Source organism: Delphinapterus leucas, chromosome 11, assembly GCF_059928025.1.
Source record: "Delphinapterus leucas isolate spDelLeu-1000000601 "Yukka" chromosome 11, BTC_Dleu_Yukka2, whole genome shotgun sequence".
In the NCBI taxonomy this organism is placed as follows: Eukaryota; Metazoa; Chordata; class Mammalia; order Artiodactyla; family Monodontidae; genus Delphinapterus; species Delphinapterus leucas.
The window spans coordinates 42,679,699-42,698,274 of record NC_143139.1 but is presented as its reverse complement, the minus strand read 5'-3'; the positions used below and the strand labels follow the sequence as shown (position 1 = coordinate 42,698,274).

The window sequence follows — 18,576 nt, the reverse complement described above, 5'->3', positions numbered from 1 at the left end:
TGGAGTACTGGGGAAACTGGAGTCCTAGACACACTGCAGCCTCCCAGCAGATCCAGTCCCATGCCTGCATCTACAGAGAGCAGCCGCGGCAGGACTGACACAGCTTGGACTCTGGGCATGCCCCATGCTCCCTGGGTTTGAATCTGCTCGGTCCAGTGCACCAATCCACGTGGTTTCCTATGTTCTGCGGTTCAATGAAATCCCCATCCTCCCTTCTTGTCCACACTCAGGGTTCAGAGCTTAGAGCATTTGTTAAAATTCCTGATATTCAATTGGTTTGGGGCCTATAAAGTCTATTACTTTGGTTCTTCTCTCCTCGAAACATTTTTTAACTCCGGGCTAAGGAGACGGGGGTGGGGTGGGGAGCAAATTGAGGAAGGGTGAGGAATAATAATGGTCTAATATTTGTACATTCTGTGTGCCAAGTGTGTTACATCTATAATCGCAGTGCTAATCGCACCTAAGATTATTTCCCCACATTTTACAGGTGAGTAAGCCCAGGTTAAGAGGCTACACGGTGAGGAACTAGGGCTGGTATTCAAACTTAGCCCAAGACCCACTGCTTAACAACTGCCACCCACAACCAGGGAAGTCCTGGCAGAGACTGGGAGCCAGCAATCCATGCCTGCAGCTTCACAAAAGGAAAGCAGAGGAAAAAAACAGACCAAACTCAAACTCTGGCTCAGACCAGAAGAGCCCGAATCAGGATGGGGTGGGGGCAAAGCCCAGGGACCACACCTGAAACCTAGGGGTAGACAGGTCAGAGAAAGCCCCGGGCAGAAACAGAGGGCCCGCTCGGGGGCTGCGAGGCCGCGGCCGCCGCGGGAGGAGCGCGCGAGATAGGAAGGTGAACGCGGAGGAGGAGGCCAAGGCGCGTGTAGACAGAGCTGAAGGACAACGGCGCGGAGGCAGCGGGCTACGTCGTCTACGAGGCGAAGAAGAGATCGATGGCGGCGGCAGGGGGAGGAAAGATAAAGTTCAAGGGAAAGTGTGAATCGGGGGAGGGAGGGAGAGACCCTGTGGAAGAAACACGGAGACTGAAACAAAAAGAGGACCCGAGGGTTAGAGGCAGAGCGCGGAGATGGGGAGCTGAAGTCAGCCGCAGTGAGGGAAAGTGGGAGGGAAGGACGGAGAGAGAAGCGAGGAAGAGTAGACCCGAAAAAAAAGCCAGAAGCGCACTCTGGCCGTCTGGTGGGGGAAGAGACCTTCATCTCAAGGACACTGAGAAAGGTAGATGAATGGTGGAGAAATGGGGGAGCCGCGACCCCGGCGGGGCGGGCATCGGCCCAGCCGGCCGCCCCCGCTCCGCGCCCAGTGGACCCCGAGCGCGCCCGCACTCCCTGCCCACCCCTGCCTGGCCCAGCCCGTGCTCGGCGCTGGCATGAAATTGGCTGCAGCTGTAATGAGTCCGCGCCGCGCGGAGGAGGCTGAGGGCCCGCCAGGGAGCCCTGAGCGCCTCGTTTAGCTTGTTTATTGTTCAGGCCTAATTAAAACGTTCCACCGCGCTGCGTTTACATCCGCCCCCCGCTAATGAATTCTCAGCCGCCGTGAGATTTCGGAAACTGCGGCGGGCCGGAAGGGGGGTAGGAGGTGGCGGGACTGGCGAAGGAGTGAAGGAGGGGGTGCGCACAAACACACACCCTTACACAGCCAAAGGAGCAATTAAACATCCGGTGATTGGCTCCGAGGTCCGAGCGAGCGTCCCCAGCCCCGTGGCCCCAAACGCAGGCGTTTGGAGGGGATGGAAGGCAGGGCTCGGAGGAGGGGTGGGGAGAGGGAGGTCACGAGCGAGTGTGTATGTCCTGTGCGTGGCAGGCCTGCGTGTGACTGAGTACGTGTGCGTGTGAGTGCACCTGCTACCGGGAGCGCGACCGCGGAGCGGCCTGTGCGCGGGGACTGTGTGTCTGTCGATCTGTCCTGGCTGTTCAGGCCGGTTTCTCCTCCGCAGGGGGAGTCTCGCTTGGCTTACAATGTTTCTGGTCGCTCTGGGCGTAGCATTTTGCCGTTTTGCTGTTTGCCTCCTTGTCACGACCTCAGCGAGGGCAGATGGAACCAGTGGAGGGAGAGAGACAGACGGTGATGCTTGGGCAGCCAGTGCTCCCTTCCGGCCCCATATCTCCCATAGACACGCGCGCGCGCGCGCACACACACACGCACACGATCCCGCGCACATCCACTGCATGTAGCCAAATAAAACACACAAAAACCGAGATGCCATTCACATGTAGACTACATGGAAACACACAAATGAGCAAACGCTCTCAGACACAGCAACTTGCCAGTCACACACACAGATGGAAAGATGAGAGCCTGGGGCACAAAGCCAAGTGGATCACGCCCCCCCCAACACACACACAAGACATGCAAACTTGGGTACACACTTCTCCAGACAGTTGTGCGTGAATGTGTCACTGCCTGACACGTCAGTGTACCATCCATTGGGCCCCAGTGCCTCTCACAGCAAATTCAGATCACCCAGCCCCACCTTCAGAATGTGCCCCTCTCGATTCCCCTTCATGCTGGTTCCCCACCCCAACTTTTTATTTCAGGCCAGCAAAGCTATCCCCTGCCTGGGTGATGGTTTGCTCCTGCTCCAGGGCCATCAGAGAGGTGTTCTTCCTCTTTTCCTACTCCATTCCATGCCTTGTTGGGTTTCTCCCTCCACAGCCTACATATAATTCTCCTCCTCCAGGCAGCCTTCCCTGATGAACTAGTTGACTCTGAATCTGCCCTGGTCGTTTACACTTGTTGATCTGTGCAGTGGTGTGTGTCACCAGGTTACTTTGACTATTACGTTGGCAGGGAGAGAGACTGTAAGCTCCCCAAGGGCAGGACCACTTGACCAAATATTTCAGGCCAATGTCAGGCTTCAGTGCCAGGCTGGAATGTTCCTGGGAGTACTATTACCTGGTTTTAACAGACAGAAAAATGAAACGGGTCCTCAAGAAGCCATCAGGAAAGTCTCCTTCTGTCACATCCTGCAAGTATCTCCTTCAGAATGACCTTTCAGAGCCACTTTGGAGGACATACCCTCCACTGGGTCTTCCCACATTCACCTTGTTCTTAACTGGAAATACTGCTTCCCAGTATGGCTTCCCAACTGGGTGCTAACTTATTCTGCACCCTTGGAGAAAATTTGGCTCTTTTCAAAAATTAGATTCACCCTAAAGAATAAAAATTTGCCTCTGGTGAGGATGCTCAGAGCTGTACAGCAGGCTCTAAAGATGATCCCCAAAGAGGAATGCCAGGAATGAGCAGGCAACTGCGGTAGCAGCAGCCGAAAGTGCTACTTTGAAGAAGATGGCATGCATTGGAATAGGTTCTTTATATTAAAAAAAAAAAAACACAAGTTCACCCCAAAAATCCACAAGTTGACTGCCTCCCCAACTTACCCGAAGAGTTGTTTCATCCCAACCCAACCTCTTTGGAGAGACAAGTGCCCTGCCTGCTACACCCCACCCCCTTAGTCTCTCTCCTCTCTTCTCAACAGCCAAGTCTCTCTCCATTCCCCTCTCCCTCCTGCAGTTAGAGGCTCCCTCCCCCTCCGTGTCTTTCATCTACACACGCCTCCATCATATTTCTTTCTCCACCTCTGTCTGTCCCTGTCTTCTGTCAATTTCTCTACTCCCTTTTTCAATATCAGTTTCTCTCCCCTGATCTCTATTGAGGCTCTGCCATTCCTTTTTCAATCTCAGTCTTTCTCTAACTTCCATCTTTTTTCTGTTCTCTCCTCCATGCTGCACCTCAATTGCTCAGAGCAGTCACTGCAGAGGGAGGGTGTTTGGAAGTCTAGTTCAGCACCAGATGATTCTGGCGTTTTGACTAGAGCTCTTAATGGCTGTGTTCCTGCACACACACACACAGAGCCTCTCCTCCCAACAGAGTCCCAGGTTCTGAGAAGCCAGCAGAGCCCCAGACTCAGGGTCTCCATCCCATCCTCTGCAACCTCGACCTGCCCCTTCTCACTGCCTCCCCACCCCCTCCTCTGTCTCCCATCTCTTCTCTTCCCTTCTCCCTCTCTTTTCGCCCTGGCCCCAGGTGGATCTGCCTTTGGCTCTGGGTCCATGACTTTCGGTTTCCCCGTGGCTTAGGTCCAATTCCTGTCTCTGAGTCCCTGTCTGTCTCTGCTGTCTCTGGCCTCTGGGTGTCTCTGTTTTTGTGTCTGTCTTCCATTTTTCTCTCTGCTCTCCGGATGCTCCTCTCTCTTTGCTCTCTCCTGTCTCTGGGTCTCTCTCCTGTCTCTTCGTTTCCACTCTGCCAGTGTCTGTCTCCGTTCCCTCTGTGTCTCGATCTCTTTTAATCTCCAGGGTGCTGTGACCGACTCTGCCATGTTGGTCCCACAGTGTCGATCTTGGCTTGAATTTACTGGGCCTTTCTGTCCCTGTCTATGTGTCTGTCTCCCTCTTCTTTGCCTCTCCGCCCTGCCCCGCAGTCATGGGTGGGCTGCCGCGGAGGGCTTCGAGGGGACGGGGGCGGGCGGCTCTTTGTGTGGAAGATTGACGGCCGCGCGGCGCAGCCTCCGCAGCGCTGCTTAGGATGCAGCGCCGGCTCCGACTGCAGCCTTCTCCTCGCCCAACATTCTCCACGACTCCAAACGCCTGCCCCTCCCTGCCCGCTACCCTGCCGCTCAGGGTTGTGTGGCTCACCCCTCCCCTGCCCCAGTTCGTCTACTGGGAGCCACTGGAAATCCTGGGAGGGGACCCGAGGGCCCCTTCTCTCACCCAGGTATCCACAAGTCTTGCGCATTTTAAGAGAAAAGGAATGAAGAGAGGTGTGAGGTCGCCTGGAGGTACTTTGTCCAAGGGGGGCAGGTGTCGGGGGTGAGAAGAACAGAAACGCGCCCTGGAGCTTTGTCTCAGCATCATCCCGGGTCGAGAATAGCCTAGCAGCTCCTTGCACCCCTCAGATAGGCACACGTGAAGCAACAAGTCCAGGGAGAAGAGAGAGATGACTGCCCCTCTTTCATCCCCCCACATAGCACCTATAACCCTTCCTTATGCATAGGAAGCTCCCGATAAAATTATTGACTCATATTTCACCAGTTCTCTCAAAATTAGCACCTAAATCTGTGGAGCTCAATTCCCTTAAATATGCCTCCCCATTCCCTCTCCTCACTCACCCCCAGCAACTGCCCCCTTGACAATTTCCCCTGCGAAGCCTTCCAAGCACCCCAGTGATCATCGGACCCCAGTTCCAAATCCCAGTCATTCCAACCACTCCATCCCATCATCTACCTGGTGTTCCTCCCGCCTCCTCTCCCTCCCCAGTGCAGCCTGGCCCACGAGGTTTCTCCCCAAAGATAGTCAGTCACTAAGGAGCGCTGAGTACTAGAAGGGGAGGGCCAAGGGCAGCCTGGTGGGTGGGAGGGGATTCCAGAGCTAGCAAATAACGAGCCCTGTCAGCATCTGTCAAATATGCCATCTCCCTCCATCATCCCTGTCTCCTGCCTCCTGGTTCCTGCCAATCCATCTGCCTGCTGACGACTGAGCTCAGGTGCAAATTCGAGGAAGCCCAGACGCATAATGCTTGGTCCGCTCCAGACCCATTTTCTCCAGGAATGTCACTACACCCTGATATCTTTAAGAACTACCGACGATCCTAGGAAACTGGGGTTGTAGATGGAACCCAAGAAGGAAGAGAAATTGCCCTCTCTGGTCAATATCTTGGTCTCAGCCCCTTGTCTCCACCGCACACCCCCAAAAGAAAAACTTAACATGTCAGGAAGACCTTCCCAGCTTTAAGGAAGTCATGAAGGCCTCCAGAAACTAGGAAGGTCTCCAGAAACTAGGAAGCTGGTTGAGGGGGGGGAATGCTGTTGAACAACCGAAGATCGCTTCTTGTAATATATTAAATTTCCACCAGGGGGTGAGGGACGTAGCTCTGCGGGCTTAGGTGGAACCTTCTCAGCGGCGACCTGCAAAGGGCTCGGCAGCCACAGGAGGGCGGCAGAGAATGGCGCTCCCTGCAGAGCCAGACCTTGGCCCTGTGTGCTGAGATGGGGCTGGACTGCCCAGGCTGGGGGAGTCTTGCTCCAGCAAGAACCCATGAATTTCCGAATTCAGGAAATCCCTCTTGCATCCCTCTCCACCAGCATCTCTCCTCTGGTTCTCAGGCCCCTGAAAGGCCATCACCTACCAACCACCACAGCCCCCTTCCATTTTCTGGCCCCCCAGCACTGGGTCTGCTGGCACAGAAGGGCCCTGTGGCTTTTCCATCACGGTTGTACAGCAGATGACACAGAAGCTCAAAGAAGGGACGTTTCATAGGGTCCCAGCTGATAACTGAAGCCAGACCTAGAACCCAAGTTTTCTTGATTCTCAATACAGGGGTCTTCCCATTATGCTGGCTGCCTTTCCTGAAAGAAAAGCCTACTTTACAGGCCCCAATGGAAAACCAGCTTACAATCTTTGGTTTAAAAAAAAATCAATGTCAGAAATTCCCTGGCGATCCAGTGGTTGGGACTCAACACTTTCATTGCCGTGGGCCTGGGTTCAATCCCTGGCTGGGGAACTAAGATCCCGCAAGCCACACAGACGCAGCCAAAAAAAAAAAAAAAATGTCAAAGCTACACTCTTCCCCATGTTTACATATATAACTGGTGCACATGGGACTGTTAACCACAGAGCACAGCGTTGCACCCCCTCATCCTTAGGCGCACACACCCCTCCGCCCCTCTCTTCCTACTTCCTGAACTGCAAGAGGAATTTCTCTTCATTTATAATTTGCGATTTTCACCGTATTTGCAGAGACTCCTCAAAGCTGAGACAGAGATGCACTTTCTCGGTTGTAACCTTGGTCCCTCCTACCAGTGCCCTGTTCAGATGGAGGAGAGAGGCCACTCTCTCTTCCCAGAAATCCTCTCTCCCAGGCCCTTCACTGCTCCTTGCCTCTCCCATCCTCTGCTGACCGGCCTCCTCCTCCAGACCCTTCTTGCCACTAGCCCTCCTTTAACCTCGAAAGCTGAGTCACCTGGGGAGGTGAGCACAGAAAAGAGAGAGAAGGAAAGGTGGGAGGGACAAGGAAGAAAACCTAGTTGCAAGCCAGGTGAGGGCTCTGTCCTATTCCCTTTACACTCAGTGGGGAAGTTCTACTTAGAGTATGACCCCAGTCTTCTGTCCGGTCCTGACTCCTTCTACTCTCCTTGGGGCTAAAGAGCTGACAAAGGTGAGAGTGAGTGAGGAGGGGTGGAGCCTGGGGCAGAGGGGGACACATGCAAACTCCAAACTCATGTGTGAGTACCTGCATACAGGGGTGCCACACCCCACGCTTCCGCATAGCCCCCCACATGTGTATTCCACGCCATTGCCCCATCCAGGACTCCTTCCCTATAAAACAAGAGGAGAGAAATATCCCAGCCTCTCAAACACCTTATTCCAACTTTCATCCTCCAGGGGAGATCTGAAAAGACAAAACCCTCCCCCTGTCTTTCCCCCTCCCCATGTGCCCCTTTGTCCACTCTGGCTTTTGAGATGTCCGCCTCGGGTGCAGCACCCACACCCTCCCCAGTACTGAGGAGGCACCAGCCAGAGCCTCCTCCCTGCAAAGTACTGAGACAAATGCCAATCACGTTGGGGTCTCTCACGGTGCCCATTCTGCTATGAATTCCCAAGGTCAAAACCATTCTGGTGTTATTAAAAACATAAATGTTGCATACCAGGCAGCGGGGGGAAAAATTATAAGGCAGCCAGACGAGAGGGAGATGGAGGGGCCGGTAATTGTGTTCGTCTTCCCTGAGTCAAGCTCCACGGGGCTGGAGCCGCACACAGAACATTGCTTTTTAATTTAACTCAGTAAGATCAGCGGCAGCAAATGAGGCAGGGGAGGAATGGCACCTCAGAGGGAGGGTGCCAGGGCATGGCCCCGACCCGGAGCCTGCAGAGCCAGAGCTCCTGGCCAAGATCTCCAAGCAGTGCCACCGGGAGCACAGGGAAGATGGTGGCGAGGACTCATTGACTCTCGGCCTGCCAAGGAAGGGGGCTGGACTGGGACGGTGGAGGAGGAGGGATCATTGTGAGGGCTTCTGAGGAACCGGGATGTGGGTGCAGGGAAAGAAGAAGGCTTCACAGGGACCCTAGGTGGAACCAGAAAGACTCAGGCTGATGAAGACAAAACCCTGCCCCCATCTTCCCTCCCCACAATACCTGCTCTACAGAAGAGAATAACAAGGGCCATGATTGGAACTCAGGGGTTCGCCTTCCCCCAGCACCTGTGAATCCTGAGGTCCAAGTAGAGAGAGTTCTCCCATGAAGTGGACCACTCTGTCCCATCCCCTTTCACTTCCAAGGAGCCAGTAGGGCAGGGGAGCAGAGAATGAAGGAGAAACTGAGGCAGCACTGCCCTCCCTCAGAACCTTCCTCACAGGTTCCTTTCTCTGGCCACCTTCCCCTCTGCAGATCTGCTAGCTGTATGGTGGTTCTCTCCATTTCCAGTGCTATAGGAAGGACTGGAGTCAGGCCACAGAAGGGACTTCCCAGGTTAGCATCTTGGTCATAGCCACAGCACAGGCTGGGGTAGGGGAGGCTAAGGAACTTGGGCTTTTCTGAATGGGCCCAATGAGCTGAGCACGATGAGATCAGGGAAGCTGGAGAAGGTGGGCAATTTACTGGGTATGGGGGGAGGGGGTGGCTTTGAAAAGCTGTACAACTATCAGAAGCAGTGACACCCAGATACACTTTGGGATTTATTAGGAGGTTCTTCTGCAGGTCAGACCTCAACTCCTCCCGCTTTCGTTTCAGGCTGTTTCCCTTTTAGGGCTCTTTTGGAGAGGGAGAATTTGAATAGTAGGTTTGAGACTTGAGGACAGAGTTTCAATTATCTCTCTCCATGTAGAAGTGTCCTTGCCACTTGGCTTTCCTCCCAGGTTTCTACTCCCCTGTCAACTAAGAATTCAAAAGCTCCCTGAAGAAACCGTCAATGTCAATTAGGAATTCTGAGGCCTGCTACCCTCACAGTGCACACCCCTACCGGCCTTCCCAGCTCTCTTGCCAGGAGGTCCCCCTCTTAGCACTAGGCCCCCATCCCTGCAGTTCTCAGTGCCTGCCACAAGGTGGCGGCCAACACACCGATTGGTCCAGAGCAAGAGCTGATGCCTCACCAGCGCCAGGACCCTCTCCTCCACCCAGACCTCCACTCATCCCACCCCCTCCTGCCCAGGCAGGATGCCAACCCTGTGGCATCATAGTGGAGCTGCCCGTCACTCCCCACACCAAGCCCAGAATCCCAGGGTTACTAGGGCAGTAGTCTAGAGGGGCCTGTTAACTGGGCCAGAGGCAACCAAGAACAGGAAGAGGAACGGGAGCTGGGGGTGAGGTCTAACCCAGAATAAACACCGGGAAGGTGTTTATTCTGCACTGCCACCTCCCTCCTTGGGAGGAGACCCAGTTGAATGCCATTATCTCTGACATTCTCAGAACACAGAAAACAGGGCAGGGTTCAGTCAATTCTCCACAGCAGTCCTGACCTTCCTGGGGTGTGGAGAGGAGTCCTGGGAGGGAGGAGAAAACAGCCCTGCCTGCAGAAGCACCTTCCATTCAGAGGTGGGAGTGGGAAACAGGGACAAGGTACACAGCTGGAAAGAGGAGACAAAAGAATGAGGAGAGACTTGCAGCTCCCCTGGCAGTGGTTTAGAAAGAGAACGTTTGGGATCCAGAAACAGGAGGATTAATCAAGGAAGATTTCCCAGAGAAGGAGAGTATGGGGTGATATTGCAAAGGGTCGAGAGGCTAGTCTGCAGAAAGAGGAGGAGAGGAAATGGTTCAGACTGGGGATAGACCATGAGGCTAGGAGAGGGCAGGGGAGGACCAAATGCTGGGACGGCTGCCCAGGTACATCTAAGACAGCAGATGGCGGGCTCCTGCAAGGGGGATGGGAAATTGAAGGAACAGGTGTTGGTGGGTAAGAGGCCTCAAAGGCCAGCTGGGAAGGCTGGGAAGGAGTCGCTGGAGGCTTCAGCGAGAAGAAGGGAGACAGTCCCCCAATTAGCTGAAGTATTCCTCCCTCTCTCCCCACCCCCTTAAAACCAAGAGAATAGAAGCAGAGTCTAGGGTTCTCCAAATGGGACACAAGAAGGATTCCTAGACCAGGAGTCAGGGGCCTGGGTTTTCCAGAGGTGGCCACCATGGAGCAGGGGACACTGAGTATTCCCACCTTTGAGGCTCTGTACAGTAAGAGAGTTGGAACCCACAGTCTCTGAACTCCCGTCTCTGAAATTGTCCTGTTGATCGTTGCCCTCCTCCCCAAGAATGGTCCGACCCATCTGTGATCTGCCAGGCTTTAGCCCCCCATTCTCTCAGTGTCCCTAAACCCCAGACCCACTCCCCTATTCAGAGGAAACTGTTTCCATGCCAAAGGGCAGGAGGTGCTAGGTTCCAAGTTCACAAACTCAGCCTGGGCTTACTGGGCACAGGGTGCAGCAAGAGGATTTGAGGTTAGACTCAGGAAGAACTTCCCAGCACAAGGGGTCTGAAAGCCTCAGCTTGTATGTCTCCAAGAGACAAGGACATTTATTTTGGACCTGTCTGGGTAGTGCTGACTAGAAAGAGGAGTTTTCACCGTGGTTATGGTCCCCCCAGAGTCAGAAGGCTTCACACAAAGACTTTCAGGGACTCTACCACCCTAAGGCAGAATGGGTGGAGCCTAGAGCTAGGAATTGCAGCCTGCTTAGAAGACATTCCTAAAACCTGGTGGGGGAAGAGGTGAAGAGTAGGCCTCACTCCTCCACTGTCTGGGCTCCACTGGTCAGAGCAGGGCCTCTGAGCACATCCAATACAAGCCCTGAGTGAAGACCTCAGGGCCCAGTCTTCACCCAGCCTCAGAACTGGGACCCTGACGCATGCCTGGCGGGGCAGAGGCACCCAATGATCAGGCTACCCAATCCCCCATGCCCCAAGCAGAAACAGCCTTCCTCTCCTGGCCTCTCACCTCAGCCCCACCACACACCACATCCTGGAACATGCTAGAGATCTGGGCAAATGAAAGACATCTTCAGCTGTGAGGCTCCCCCCGGGGCACCACACACATCATACACACACTCACCTGCACACACGCAGATACACACACACCGAGGCACACACTCATACATACCCATAGACACATACCTTCAAAATACACACACATCCACAACCAAACATCACAAACATTCTCACACGTATGCAACACAAAGACACATGCTCATAATCTCATACATTTACAGACAAGCATATACACACAAACTTACACACACCCCTACATTCATCAAACACACATGTATACATACATACATGTGTCTCAACTCCTTTCTTCTGACTAAGGATGAAGAGCCCAGCCCTCTAGATTCTAGAGGTCTAGAATGCCCCGGGGGGTGGGGTGGGGGGGAAGCATGGAAATCCACAGGAAACCTATTTCCAGTTTCCTGACCCAAACTGAAACTCCTTTGCTGTGTTCCCTTTCCTGCCTCCAGAGTCTCTGGGACTCTCGCCCACACCAGGGAAGTGGAACCTGCAAAGCTCATTCATTCATTAATACAACAAACATTTTGGAGCACCTATCTGTCACACACACACACACACACACACACACACACACACACACACACCCCTACATGCCTGAAGCTGAGGCGGACACATAAAACAGTGAGAACTTCTGCCCAATGGTGTGGTGGAAAGAGCAAGAGCCCAGGAATCAAGGACCCGAGTTCAAATCCTGCTTTTGCCTCTTAATAAACTGTGTTACTTAGGACACCTTACATAACCTCTCTGAGCCTCAGTTTCATCACCTGTAAGATGGGGTTAAATAAAATTTACCCAATGATTCTGTGGGGATTAAAAGACAGGGAAAGCCTCCATCAGCAACGTGTCCACCGTGGAAAGCACCTCCTCCCCTTCCCCAGTCCCCCGTGGTGAGCGTCTCCCCAACACCCTCCCAGTCCTGCAGTCCTTGAAACAGAAACCCAGTCTCCCTCAGCCTCAGACCCCCAGGTGCGCGCACCTCGGAAAACCTGATCTCGGACTTGGCCGGCTCCATCCGACTCCCCCGCCCCCGCCCCTCCTGGTCCATCATGCCTCTCGCCCGTTTGCAGGTCGCGTTTTCCGTAATAACCTTTAATGCGGCTGGCCACGGCCCAAATGTTCGCAATGGAGCGATGGGCCCCGCGCATCAGATGGACGATGAAGTGTTAATCATCCCCCAGGGAGCAGTCCCGCGGAAAGTCGTCATTAATTTCTCTGAATTACACCAATTCCGAGACATTCTTTATGGACAGACAGTGCGGGAGACAGTTATATGACAGGACTTGCTGTGCTAAGCAGATGTGGGAGAGATTGCGTCGCCCCATGAATACTAAACAATCGCTCGGAAGAAACCCCACTAGCTTCTGCTCTCGGAGCTGGGAAGCCGCCCAACACACCCCCACCCCCATGGGCACACCCACCCCAGCTTCTTAAGTGGCCTCCTCAACTCCCCTCCAGAGTCACGCCTCTGCCTCAGAGTGGGAAGTGGCTCTGGGGGTCTTACCCTCACCTTCCTGGGACCCTCCAAGGACCCACAAACGCCCTTGCTTTCTCTGTCACAGCCTTTGCTCCCTACATTCCTTCCAGAGCCTGACCTGCTTCCTGAACTCCTGTCTGTCATCCCCACCCTGAACCTCCTCCGGCTCTCCTTCTAGAAGACTCACCACCCTGACCATCTCTGAGTTTCCATCTGGCATCGCCCCATCCTCGTTCTTCCACTCCCCACCCCACCCCATCTCTCTACCACTCCATCCTCCTCCACCTGCTCCATCTCTCCACCTCCCCACCCCGTCCCACCCCCATCTCTCTGACCCCCTCATTCTGCCCACCTCCCACTCTGCTCCCTTCTCCTCCTGGCTCACCTCCCCAGCCTGACCACCTGCTTCTCTTACCCATCTCCCAGCGGGCTCTGCTTTCCCATTACCTCCATCTCTCCAACCTGCTGCATTCTACCATTTTGCCCCATTTCAAGTCATTGCCCCTACATCTGCTTTCACATCTCTGCCACTCTTCAGACTCTAGAGGGGAAGGGCGAGGTTCAGAGCAGAATGAAAGGAAGGTTTGCCCCCCTTTCCTCTCTCCTCAAGCTCTCTGCCTGCCCTCCTCCCTCTCTTCCTTCTGGCAGACAGGACAAGCGTAAATGAGAGCTGAAGAGACTTCTCCCCACAAGCAAAGCGGTGGGTGGGAGGTGGGGGAGGTAGAGGGTGACCAGGGAAAAACCTGCCGAGGCAACTCGGTCACACCTGAGAGAAGCCCCGCCCACTAAGGCGCGCCCCGCCCCCTCCTAAGTGGCCTCGCGAGGCCCGGCCAGGCCAGCCCACAGCTCGCCCCGCCCCAAGTCCGACAGGACTCTTGGGGGCGCTGGGACCTCGGTCACCCCAAAGGCACTCCCTCTCGGAGAGGGCAGAGGCAAAGGGTGACTGTTCCCCCATCAGGTGGTCTCACCACCCGCGCCTCCACTCGGGCTGGAGGGAAGGGCACCCCCTCTGCTCCTAGCTGGGTTTGGGGGAGAGAAAGGAAAGTGCGCAGCCTCTGCGTCTTTTCCCCTCGCAGATAATTTATGTCTGAGAGCCGAGCAGATGGCGGGTAATTTAGCAATTACCGTGTGCAGGAATGGGACTCGCGCCTCCACACGGAAGCCAAAGATTCCCTGCCGCAGTCTCGTCTTCTTTTCTGCCCGTTTTCTCTATTCTGTCTCCCCTTCCCCACTCCCGCCCCGCCTTGCTGAATCCCACCGCTCAAGGGGAGAGGATCTCCTTCTGTGGGTCCCTTTCCCTTCTGATCCCTTCCTGTAACGGCGGAGGATTTCTGCCTCAGGAAACGAGTAGAGCTGCCTGCTCACTGGAAGTTCTTCCTCTCCTCTCACCTTAATCCTTCTTGCTGCTGTAAGTGACCACAGTGTTCTGCGAAATTGTGAGGCTCTCTCCCAATCTTCTCCCCTCCCCGTTTCTTCAGGTTTTCCATGATATTTCTCCCAGATATGTAGGTTCCACATCCCAGGCTTCAGAAGAGGCTTCTGGGCTCTTAAGATAGACCCAGGAGCTGAGGAGTTCGGGTCTCTATCTGCAAGGGCGGCAAGGGGGAAGGCAGTGGTTACTACGGTGAGAGCGGTGAGAGAGGCTTTTGGAGCTCTGTGCACACAGTGAGCGTGTAATAAGTGTGAAATGGCTGACTGAGAAGCTGGGCTTAGTGAGGTGAGGGAGGGTAGAGGGGACAGGAATGAGGCTGGAAGGGTCTGGAATGCCTCCTCCCTGTTCCACTCCCTCTCTGGGCCACCTGGAGAAAGGATGCTCTAAGACAGGCCCTGAGCCTGGAGAGCTCCCTAAGCTGAGGGGGCTGTCCTCCCCTCCATCCACCTCCCCCAGCCCAGCCCAGGACACCCACCACCAAGAGCCCAGTACCCCCCACTCCCTCTCTGCAGCTAGGGCACCCAAGTCTCTGACCCCTAACTCTGCACACTAGCCTGATGCCCCCATTCCGGCAGAACCTTAGGTGACCTCTGGGCTCTGAAGAGCTGGGCTCTTGGGCTTTGAGACACCCCCACCATCACCTCCCCCAGATCCTCCTCATTCCTCAACACCAGAGGAGCACTAATTAATTAGTGTGTGCAACCAGCCATGGGCATGATCTCGTTACTTACCACAGGGACCCGCTGTTAACACACCAGACCCCTGGGACGCGGGCACACACTAATTACACAGCCAGCAGCTCAGCTAATCATAGCTCCTGGTGACACTGTGGCTCACAGAGGAATCCCCAGCTTCCCTCTCCTCTCCCCAACACCCACCCCTCCACACTCCTGCCTCCTAGAACAGAAGGCTGGAAAGGAGGGGGTAAAGACTGGTTAGGAAAAATTGAAACTTGCTGGGAAACAGGAGGCCAGTCATGGAGTAGCTGAGGGGAGAGTGGGGATGAAAAGTTAGAAAGAAAAGAGAACTTTCCTACTAATCACTTTGGGCTACAAACAGTCACTCCGAAATTAGTAACTGCAGCAAGAGGGAGTGCTGGTTAGACTACAGGAAGGACTTCCTGGGGAAATGCTAGGATCGGATTGGGCCTGGGAAAGAGCAGCTTTTCTCCCTATAAGCAGGAGGCAAGAGACGATGGCCACTGAGTTGGAGGAGGAAGGGAGAGAGGGGCAGTTTCAGGAACTCAGGTATCTGGTTCCACCCTGTCCCAGCTGTAGTTCAAGGGTACAGAGAGGAGGCAGCCTCACCACAGACACAGATAGACGGCTTCCCCCCACACACGTCCCATTGACTTTGCCATTCCGCTGTCACTCCACAGCTTCTCCAAGATTTAACATATTGACTCTTCGAGCTGCAGAAAATTGAATTTTCTTCATTACGACTGTCTCCCGACAAAAGCAGCTCATAAATTCTCCCATCTTTCTCAGGCTTCCCACCCCCTCACCACCCAACATCTCTCTAGGGGATTCACATATTTGAACATACAATTCACACAGGTGTAAAGGCAAGGCATGACCAGCACTCTCCAGGGACATACCACCCACCAAGACCATCCCTCGCTGCCCATACCCAGATACAGTCTACAGCCGGACCAGGCCGCTGCTTTCAGGAATGAGGGTGCATGTCTTCTACAACCAGGGTCCGTGTATATGGTACTCATGTGCCCCATAGAGCAGATACAGTTGGTCCATACCAGGGGACTAAAAGGCCCCATGCCTCAGCCATACGGGTACTTCTCCTGTACCCTAACAGCACTCTCACAGATGTCATTCCCGCATGGGACAGAGTCATATATCCTGACATGCAATATTCACTGCAGGTTCACTTCTGCGCTGCCTGGGCAGAGCTAAAGGCCCCTCCCCACAGCATCAGAGCTCTGTGCATGGTCCCACCAGGGGATAAGCCCACAAGTAGGAAACAGGCACAAGTTCACATGATTTGCATAGACACAGAGAGAAGAAGGGAGACATCTCCTAGGACCTAGTAGGGAGTCTTCCTTCACACCATAGCAACTGATGGTGTCTCCTCCCAACACTACCCCCAGCCCATACACACACTAAGGTGGTCCTCCATGGACTGCAGCCTAGCGCCTCAGCAGTCCTCCCCAAGGCCCAGACACCCTCTTCCACCATGGGGGGTGGGTGTTGGGATTGGTTCCCCACCCAAGAGTGTGCTCTCTCCATCTGACTCTCCTTCACTTTGGCCCCAGGAACAGAATTGGGGGAGGTCAGGGCCTAGTAGAAGTTCCTTTTGATACCTGTGCCAGTCTGGCAGCTGAGGCTATAATGGATGGGCAAGAGGCCAGGCTGATGGCCAGCACCATGTGGCTCGTGCCCAGGGCCAGATTGGGGCGGGATGTAGTGGGCTGGGTGCCCAGGCACTCCACCCTCCAAAATGCCACACAATCTGTGAGTGGAAAGAGACAGAAAGAGGGACCCAGATAGATACAGACAAGGACACCCCCTGAGACCAGACTAAGCCAGTCTCTGCCCCCATCCTGGCCCCTCAACAGCTGCTCCCTCCCCCATAACTCTGACCCAGGCACAAAGGGAAGTTACCCTGAAATGGCAGGAGGGAAGCCAACCAGTTTTTTCAAGTATGAAGAGCCCAAATTTACACAACAGGAATTAGGGGTTTGGCGGTGCAACCAGAAAAGAGAAGGATGATTCCTCAATTGGGAGAGGGGCTGAGACTTGGGGGGGCCTTCTTCAATGCATTTTTATGTGCACTAATGAACGTGCAAATGTTATGCACAGTGGGTGCAGATGAACCTCTATTGTCTTTGTAATCCCAACCTGCTGCTAATGGTATTTATACACGAACACACACACATACCCACACACACACACACACACACACACACTCTTTATTTGATCTATGATTGGCTCCTCTGTTTCTCCCAATGCCTGAATTTCTGAATCTTCTCCTTTAAGAGCAAGTCTGGAGCAACAGAAAGATGGCCAGGAAGGCCTAGCTCCACAGTACAAGGAATGGCTTTCTGGAGACTGGGAAGTATTTCGGACCATGTATGTCCAGAAGCAGAACAACTTCCTCCACCCAGCCTCAGCCCCACACCTGCTCCTTCCACTAAGGTCCCCATCTCAAGGAGGAACTCCCATCCACCAAGCCAGGAACCTGGGATCAGCCATGACTCTTCCATCTCCCTGGGTTAGGGATAGGACTAGGGAGTCTGTTGCACTCATTGATTTAAGTGACAATTCTTTTAAGCTAAAAGTTTAACTTTTTTAGAGTCACACGTCCATAGGCATCAAAATGACTTGCCTCCCTCTCCTTCACTCCCACAACCTGCCCATGCCACCTCCTAAATAACTCTTGAGCCTACCCACTTGGCTCCATTCTCTCTAGCAGATGAGAAGCAGCTCTCAGCAAGATGACTGAGCTGCCTCCTTACTGCTTTCCCAGGCTCCAGGGTTACCCTCTCTATTCTCATGGCACTGGGGAGGCCTGCAAAGCTTAGGGGACGTGCCCACCCACACAATTTCCCAGGGAGAAGTATTTTGAAACTGCTAGAAAGGTGATAGAACTGTCAAGTGCATAAAATCAACGACTAAATTTATGACTATAACACAGCTTTGTTTATTTTGTAATAATGTGAAAAATTTCAAACTTTTCAGTAGAATATAAAAATAATAAAAACTATAGGAATAACGCTCTATTGAGGGGAAAAGACCACTTCTATCACCAGTCACTTTGGGGCCTGAGGCTCCACCAACATTTGAAGGTCTTTCCAGAGGTATCTTTTCTCCCAGGACAACTCTATCAAATCTAGAATGTTGACTAGAAATTGACTTTTTGGTCAAGTGAAGTCCAAAACACATGTTCCTGATTAGCAGGTAGTTCTCTGCCAAGTAGTGATTCAGGGAGTTAGGTTCCTTCCTACCTGTGGCCCCACGATCTTTAACATTTAGCCTTCAAGTCCACTGTACTTAAGGTCCTATGCATCAAGCCAAAAAGGAAAGAACATGAAGGATCTCCCTTGGGAGGTTTCACAGGCCAGGCATGGAACTGCATCACTTAGAGGGAAACCGAAAAATGTGGTCCAGCTGTGTGTCCAAGAAAAAGAAGGAAAGAGATTCTGATAAACACATAGCAGGCCCTGCCTCACCTGGCATTCAAGATTCTTCACACCCTGGCTTAAACTTACCTTTCACACTTGATACCATTTACCTTTCAAACTTTATACCATTACCCAGGTATGGCTATTAGTCAGCTTTGCTGCCAGAACAACCAATCCCCAAATCTCAGTGGCTTGCAGCAACAAAGACTGATCTCTGACTTACGTATATGCAGACCATGGGCAGCACTTCTCATTCGGGGACACAGGCAAAAGGAGCAACCCTCATGTGGAATATGCCCATTTTAGTGGCAGAGAGAAACGAGAAAGTGTAAATTCACATGCTCAAACATGACATGAGTCACATCTGTTCACAACCCATTGGCCAAAACATGAAAAATGATCGAGTCCAAAATCAATGAAATGAGACATATACTCCTTCCACAGGAGATACTGCAAGTCATGCGGCAATGGGCAGAGAAGGAGAAAGTAAATGATTTCAAACAATAAGTCAATCTAATACAATGGCCATCTTCCATCTGGAGTA

At 53.4% G+C, this 18,576-nt stretch overlaps 1 long non-coding RNA gene across 1 annotated transcript in view; it reads right to left on the bottom strand.

Annotated features, from left to right (window-relative positions):
* Positions 1 to 18,576, bottom strand: part of LOC149748009 (uncharacterized) — a 28,045-nt gene that overhangs the window by 6,841 nt on the left and 2,628 nt on the right. The window contains exon 2 of the long non-coding RNA XR_016394942.1: positions 13,852 to 14,048. This is a non-coding gene — a long non-coding RNA (uncharacterized LOC149748009). The remainder of the gene's footprint in view (positions 1 to 13,851; positions 14,049 to 18,576) is intronic.